The sequence below is a fragment of the Sinocyclocheilus grahami genome, unplaced genomic scaffold (genome assembly GCF_001515645.1).
Source record: "Sinocyclocheilus grahami isolate Dianchi unplaced genomic scaffold, SAMN03320097.WGS_v1.1 scaffold532.1, whole genome shotgun sequence".
Classification (NCBI taxonomy): domain Eukaryota; kingdom Metazoa; phylum Chordata; class Actinopteri; order Cypriniformes; family Cyprinidae; genus Sinocyclocheilus; species Sinocyclocheilus grahami.
The window spans coordinates 133,463-141,895 of record NW_015505711.1 but is presented as its reverse complement, the minus strand read 5'-3'; the positions used below and the strand labels follow the sequence as shown (position 1 = coordinate 141,895).

Below are 8,433 nucleotides of genomic sequence, written 5' to 3'. Positions count from 1 at the left end.
AGAAAGAAGGCGTAACTTTTATTCTCGCTGTAGTATTGTTGCCGCCGCCGCCATGTCGTGAAGACGCTGTGTGCTTCGTTGTGAAAGCGAAACTACTTTGTTTGGTCTTCCAAAAGAGGAAGATATCACGGAAATATCTGAGGAAAATATTTCAACTTCGCGCTGTTGATCGCCGGATCGGCTTTCACCGTGGACGAAGCGGAGTCCAGCCCGGGGTCGTCACATGTGGTTGCCGCTTGAGGTATTCAGCCAATCACAACGCACTGGATAGCTGGCCAATCAGAGCACACCTTGCTTTTTCAGAAAGGCGGGGCATAGAGGAGAAACAATAATGTACAGTATGTGGAAAATAATGTTTTTTTTAACCTTAAACCGCATAAACACATTTCATTACACCAAATACACAAAATAATGTTCTTTTTAGCAGCATCATATGACCCCTTTAAATACATAATTGAAAACGATTTTTCTAGTTTTAGTTTACGATAGCAACAATGGACCAGTTGCAGGGCCTAAAATATACACTTTACCTAAAATTCATATACCTTTTATCCTAAAAATTTACCCTATACAGTTACACTTAAAAAGAAAACAGTCATTTGAATATCTTTGGACACCATAGGGTCCATTTTCATAATCTCGTCTAGGGCCCCACAAACCCATGGTGCAGCTTTGTTTTAAATGTATGGCCTCAGAAGGAACAGTGGAACAAATCAGAAAGAGAAGAAACGTCATCTGATTGATGGATGCACTGAGGGCATTTAAGTATGGATCTTCTTCTGGGTCTGTGTGGGTACTGCTGTCTGGGTAAAGATTAATTTTTTCTTATTGATTTCACAGAAGCGTAGCATGTCCAGGCCTAAAGAGGAGACAGGAGCGTTTAACCAGCATCTTTGAAGACAACACTGTGCTCACTCCATGGCTGTTAAACCTATCTGATGCATTTACATGACATGCCTTTTAGAGTTTTCTTTTCTCACGTCAAACAAAACTCGATGACTCTCTAAGTGCAAGCAACCACAAAGCGATCTTTATGATGTTCACAACTGTAAATACTTACAGCTGCATTTACCACTTATACATTAGTAAAGTGTGTGACTAAACTGTTATTTAGCATAATATCCTTAATGGTCCAAAACAATGTAATGGATGGTGAAACAGCACAGGGAAAGAGCACTGCTGAAATTAAGCAATGCTACTATCATAAATACACATGCAGACATAACACATAATTCCAGGAAAAAAACACTTTTTATTAAAAAAATTGTATCATTTTTTTAACTCATACATGCCGTAAAGTAGTATAACAGAGTAGAGAATAAATTTAGCCTTTTACCATTCCTTAAGTGACTCTCTGAGCTGAAAAAACATGAGCAATCTTTTCCTCTCTCTCGCTCTTCTCCTGGGGCCTACATGCTCAAAAAAATCCTGTGAGTATTTACAGAGGGGTTGGATGTCATGGCAACAGGAGGGTTTGGTTCGAAATTGCAATGCAATGACATGGAAAAGCCAGGCAAGACCTGCTCTGATTCCCAGCTAAAGGGAAACCTACTGCCCTTCAATCCGGTCTGAATGTCTGTTAATGTAACTGAACATCAACAACAGAGCGCTAACAAAGTGGCAGAGCAAAGGTGGAAAAGAGCTAAATTAGCCTTTTTAGATAATATCACATTAAATAGATTTCTAAAATAAATATATTTTAAACAATACTATATATATATATTTTAATTATATTTAATGCAATAATAATGTATAAGTATTATATGAAATAAATTAGGGGTGCTCCGATTGATTGGCTACCGATCACTATCAGCCGATAATCGCTTTGGGATGATTGATCGGTGGTCTCTAAAAAGGCCGAACTCAAAAAAACGATCTCAAGCTGATGACGCGCCTGCTATCAGAGGATTGGCATGACATGCAGCGGCACCGTCTCAGTTTCTGTCCGGCGTGGGTAAAATAATGATAATGCTTAAGGTGAGGTACAATTCATATTTCTTCATTAAATTACTTATGAAGTAATTTGAAAACCTTATGTGAGACGTAATTTCACAAACAGCATGAGTGCATCACCGCGTGCTCTCTCTCTTTCTCAAAATGCGCAAATGGCTTTAAATCACAATCCAGTCAGCACTATAAGCAAGCTGCACGCTGCACAGTTGACAAAGGAATTTACTTATGTGAGACGTAATTTCACAAACAGCATGAGTGCATCACCGCATGCTCTCTCTCTTTCTCAAAATGCGCAAATGGCTTTAAATCACAATCCAGTCAGCACTATAAGCAAGCTGCACGCTGCACAGTTGACAAAGGAATTTACACTTGCACAATCGAGGCAGTGTCACATCGTCAATAAAGTTTATAAATTGCATTTCTTTTTATTTCTTGCCAGTGTTTAAACGATTCAGCGCTCTCCTGGAGACTGTGCACTCATGCCCACTCGCAGCACACACACATAACGCCAGGTTCACATAACTCCGTTTGCACTACGTATGCGGTGCGCATTTTATCCGTGCTCATGTTAACAGATTAAAGTGTTCACAGACTGCATGTGGTTGCGGTCTGGCAGTGCGTTCCACGAGCGGTGCGTCTGCAGCCATGCAGAGATTGTTGCAGCGATGCAAGCGCTGCGTAACCGCATTGTTTGCGGTAAATATGAACATTGGATTTACACGAAAATGTAGTAATTACACCATAAATGCATATATTTAAAGTCTATTGTGTTTCACAGTCAACACATAGGCTATGGCTTTTTGGCTAGAATTAAAGGAAAAGAGCTCTTTTAGATAAACAAGGCAATAATAGATGGCACTCGTGGAGGTAGGAAAATAAAGTGCTTTATGAACGCAGGATTGCTTGTAATAAAGATTTAATGCGAAAGAAAAGCAGTAGTGCTGATTGTTTCTGTCAATGGTAAGTTTTAATTTAGAATGTTTGTGATAATGTAAGAAAAGTAGTTTAAATGTTTTGCCACTTGCTTGAGCAACTAAATATATAAGTCTAGAAGTAAATGCAAAAGTAAAAAGCATTGAATAATGTGTTTATTATATTTATTGCGTTTAACACGAAAGATTGTATTACTGTACTGTGTAAAAAAAGAATTGCAATGCAGAAAAGGCATTTTAAGTAACAATGTTTGAATTTGAAATTAAAATAACGGATAAATGTTGTGTTTGTAGTAAACTGCCACGGATCAGTTGTAGACTCCTGTGTGAAAGCACAGTCAGTGCTGCTTCTGCACTGCTTAAGTTCAAAAATGAAATTCAGGCCCTGAATAAATGTCTAAAACATATTGATTGGATCATCACTATAAATAATTCTACATGATAAAAAGAAGGCTTTAAAAGATCGGTATCGGCAGATACTGCTTTCTATGATCGGTGATCGGTGATCCCCCTAAAAAATCCTGATCGGAGCACCCCTAAAATAAATGTAATTTATATTATGTAGCTAATATTGTGCATAATTAATATTATGCCATTCTTCATATTATTATTATTACTACTTAAATAGCATAGGAAAAACGTAAAATGAAAATATGAAAAATAATCTAAAACATATTTATAAAAAAATATATAATTATATTCACACTAAATTTGTTACATTTATTGGGAACAGTTTATTTTAAGGTCCAGTTCTCGCTATTACCAAACCATTAATAAGCTCCTAATTTGCTGCATTAATAGCTATTAAGGTAGTTGTTAAATTTAGGCATTGGGTAAGATTAGGGATGTAGAATATGGTCATGTAGAATATGTGCTTTATAAGTACTAATAAACAGTCAATATGTTAATAAAGACATGCTAATAAGCAACTAGTTAATAGTGAGAATTGGTCCCTATACTAAAGTGTTACCCATTTATTACTATTCTTACTTATTGTTGGAATGACAGTACAGTAGTTGATCATAATGTGGAAACAGGAAGAGGAAATACACTAAGGTACACTCTTAAAAATAAAGGTGCTTCACGATGCCATAGAAGAACCTTTTTGTCTAAATGGTTCCATAAAGAACCTTTAATATCTGAAGAACCTTTCTGTTTCACAAAAGGTTCTTTGTGGTGAAAGAAGGTTCTTCAGATTATAAAAAGGTAAGAAAGAGATGGTTCTTTAAAGAACTTTTGACTGATTGGTTCTTTGTGGAACCAAAAATGGTTCTTCTATGGCATTGCTGTGAAGAACCTTTTGAAGCACCTTTATTTTTAAGAGTGTACAGAAAACCACAGCACTATTGTATTTTTAAAATTACATCTACATTTAGCCATTTAGCAGACGCTTTTATCTAAAGAGAATTATAAATGAGGACAATAGAAGCAATCAAAACCAACAAAAGAGCAATAATACACAAGTGCTATGACAAGTCTCGGTTAGCTTAACAGTTCACGTAGCAAGGTGTTTTTTTAAAATATATAATAAAAAGAAAACAAGTAGATAGAATAGAAAAATAATAGAGGTTTAGAGGCTAGTGTTAGAGTTTTTTTTAAATAAATAAAAAGAAAACTAGATAGAACACAAAAAGAATAGAGAAAGCTAAGCTTTTTTTAAGAAAACAAGCAGTTAGAAAACAAATAGAGAGTGCAAGTGTTAGAGGGCTTTTTTAAAATAAAAAAGACAACAAATAGATAAAACAGAATTAAGAATAGAAATAAACAACAATAGAAAATAAAACAGCATGCTTCCTTTCTATTTGTTTTGAAAACTTTCGCACTAACACAGACCCTCCGAGTGGCTCTCCTAACGTGTGCTTCCAGTGAGGACACCGGGATAAATCACTGTGCTTCTCCAACCGACAGAAACATATTCATCTACCCAAGAGCAGCATAGTAAAGATGAGAGACAAGCCAAAGACAACAGTATGATCAGTGAGTGTTTATTCAGGCTCTCCTTTATTGTGGACTCCATTAAGATGCTCCGTGGCTGACTGCCATTTTTGACCTTGGGTAGAGTGTCACGAGCAATCTTTTCTCTTTTTCGTTATCTTTGTGTCTTTTTCTAATGATTGAGAGCTAATTACTTGCAAACATTCAGCTTCAACAAATATTCAGCCTTCTATGAAGACTGACAACACAAATTGCATCCTCAAGCAGGAACAGCGAAAAAGCTCTCTCACACACATAGCTCACGCTGTTCCTGCTCCACAGATCCTGTTGAGACATGAAGACCCTGTGCCTTTGGTGATTACATGATGAGCCGTAATTAAGCGAGCCGATTGGAGATTAACCAGCACCTCGCAAGCACATGACAGCACAGGTTTGTGAAGAGAATGAATTATCCCACACATCAAAATGTATTACATTCCCTCACAATAGAGATTGTGGGCCGCTTTAGGGCATCACAGAAGATGCCCAACAAACCTGGTCAAATGGTCGAGCTGCAACCCCCCCATATCAACAGAATCCATCATCCCGCGGCACTGATCTCTCAGCTGAGTGTGAAATATAAACACTATCTGCACTCAGCTCTGACATGACAGACAAACTATGCCAATGTAGACCATAACAAAGCACTAAGCAGGCAACATCCTGCACGTGAACTCTACAAAGCACAGGAAACACCTAAAATCATCTCCTGTGAGACGATGAAGACAGAAAACAAAAGTAAAGAAAAAGTACACCAATTAATGCGACTTCACAAGTTCAAAAACTAGATAAACGTGCATGTTTTGGTGCCTGATATGCAGTGTTGACATAAGAGAACACACCGTGAGAGGAAAACAAGGGTCATTTGCTCGGCAGACAGCACTTATCAGTACGTGAGTGAGCAGAGAACAGATGTGCGTGTGAGAAAAAATGACAAATCGTACTCTACCTCTGCTCGTTCAGGTGATGCTGTCCGTCAAATCCTGGCTGATCTGAGTGCTGTCACGGTCACAGCATGGATGGGCTCACAAGCAAAATGCTACAGGCAGTGCTGGAACCAGCTCAGTCAGCAGCAGAAATATCCCTCCCCTCCTGCATGAATTAATAAACCTTCTCTCGCTCTCTCTCTCTCTCTCTCCCTCTCGTGATTATCCTTCAGTGTTGTACGCAACACTCTCCTTTGGCTGTAGCAGATGAAAATGTCCCTGCACTTTCTTTTCTGACAGCCTGTTTACAGAGCACTCTGCTGTCGCTCTGTTTCTCTCTCGCTCTGCACACTCTCTCTCTCATCAACAGTGGAATATCAAAGTGCTTCTCATAGGGCCAGCCCTCCCCCTTGTGAACAACCCTAACCACCACAGTTAGTGCCCTTCTCCAGGCTTTTATAAAACGTGCTATAATGTAGAATAAAATCTCAAATCATTTATGTTATAATGTTGTTTTGGGAATAAAAGAAAACTGAATAAGGAATAAAGACTTCTGAATCGTGACATTTGTATTATTTACCTCATCTTTAAAAAAAGGCTTTAAAAGCCATTAAAATAGCCTTTATTGACTTTTTCTACTTCATTTATTCTATACACAACTGTTTGATTTTTTTTTGTGAAAGAAATTCATACTTTTCTTCTACTATATTCATGGTTTCAATGAAAATATTAAATCAGCATGATGTGATATAATAAGTTGTGAACACTTATAATATTAAAAACGTTTCTTTTCTTGAGAATCAAATTAGCTTATTATAATGATTTCTGAAGTGACTCTGAAGACTGGGGTAATATCTGCTAAAATGACTTCTTTAAAAAAAATTTTTTTAAATCATACCTTTTTCAACAAAAATTAATTTGAGATCAAACAATTATTGGTAGACCATCTGCAGTACTGCTGGGGAACCAATTTGCTTGGATCCTATTTAATATTCCGATACAACCTAGGGTTAATGAAAACATTTTCAAAACTGTTTTATTTCAAAACATGACTGGGCAGACTGCTGTGTTGCTCTTTTCTATTTTTATAAGAAAATAACATGCTACATAACTCTGCTCATTCTGCAGAGCCAAATACAACTACAAAATATTATCATGCTGGTATTATCTGCTACAAGCTAAAAGTTATAGTAATTTGAGAAGATCAGCTGCACAATTATAATTACATACTTTACCACTGTAACTTCACATGACAGGTGGGCAAGCGTCATGTGGCTGGTGCTCACAATATCGTTCCACTACATTTAGACCCATTGTTCACAAACAGAACGAGATCACAATGCAGCACAACAGCACTAAACAAGCCATGATGCTTACTGAAAGCAAAAATCATAATGAGAGTTGTGTGGCTTTTAGTCCATGTCTGTTAGCTGTGAAGTCATCTGCTTACTACTGTACAAAACGCTGACAAACACATATGAATTTAAAGTCCCACCCACTAATACCACCCGCACTCGACTAGCAAAGAGCAAAACATTGTTTTATGGGGATAACATAACTAAAGGCCACTAACTACAGAAAAAAAGCAGTAAGCCCTTTGACAAACTTCCTGTTTCAAAAGGAAATACATGTCAACACAGAAAAAGACAACAGTGTCTGTTGAATGATTTCATGGGGGCTTTAAGAAAACTATAAACATAAACAATACAAAGTTTTCAGTTAAGCTAGTTGGAAAAGTGAGCCAAGAAGCTTTTATCCTGCATAAATCTAAGCAGAAAGAAAATGTATATTGAATATATCTAAAAATATTGATGGTACATTCGTAGATTTAAGAACGCACTCTTAAAAATAAAGGTTCTTTATTGGCAGTGAACCTTCAACATCAATGGAACTTTTTTTTTTTGGTTTGTTTTGTTTGTTTTTTGTTGTGGTTCAGTAGATTATTAAAAAGTCATTTACACTAATAATAATTTATATAAAAAATAGTAGTTCTTTTAAGAACTGTATACTGAAAGGTTCTTTGGGGAACCAAAAATGGTTCTTGTTTGGCACTGCTGTGAAACCCCTTTCGGAACCTTTATTTTTAACATGAGTGAACAGTGAGAAACTGAATAGATTTTTGTTGATGTCACATTGCGATGATATAATGGTCCCTCAAAGGATGATGGGATGAGACCAGTGCTTATCAACCGAATAGGGAATTAAGCTGTAGCACCATCGCTCCATCACTTAATTTGAGAAGCAGACAAAGGGACAGAAATAGCCCTGGAGCGCTCCTCCCCTGCTCCTATGATCAAAGCAGACTGTTTTTGTCTGGCCTGACTTTCACCTAGGTATGCCATCCCCTTTTCATTTTTCCCTTTCCCTTTTCATCAATCATGAATTTGCTCTAAAAGACCTTTTTAGGTAAGTGGTTTCAATCAGAGGACATGAGCTGACCCTGAAGCCTCCAGCTTGTTGGGATTCTGAAGTTGAAGGACACAGAGAATAGATCACACACTCTTATTATAGACAAAAAAGGAAAATAAGGAGACTAAATGATAAGACGGTCCTTACGTGATTATTTCAGAATGGTAAGCTGGCCGTCTTGTGCATACAGTAATCAGTGTTTAGGAAATGTGTAGGAGTGTCAACATGAGGCGGCGTCT

General features: G+C 37.2%; 1 protein-coding gene across 2 annotated transcripts in view; it reads right to left on the bottom strand.

Annotated features, from left to right (window-relative positions):
- Nucleotides 1–6,082, bottom strand: part of LOC107555347 (diacylglycerol kinase beta-like) — a 142,782-nt gene extending 136,700 nt beyond the window's left edge. For both annotated transcript variants that reach the window (XM_016238101.1, XM_016238102.1), the window contains exon 1: nucleotides 5,809–6,082. The gene's annotated coding sequence lies outside the window, so the exon portion shown is untranslated. The remainder of the gene's footprint in view (nucleotides 1–5,808) is intronic.
- Nucleotides 6,083–8,433: the final 2,351 nt, after the last annotated feature.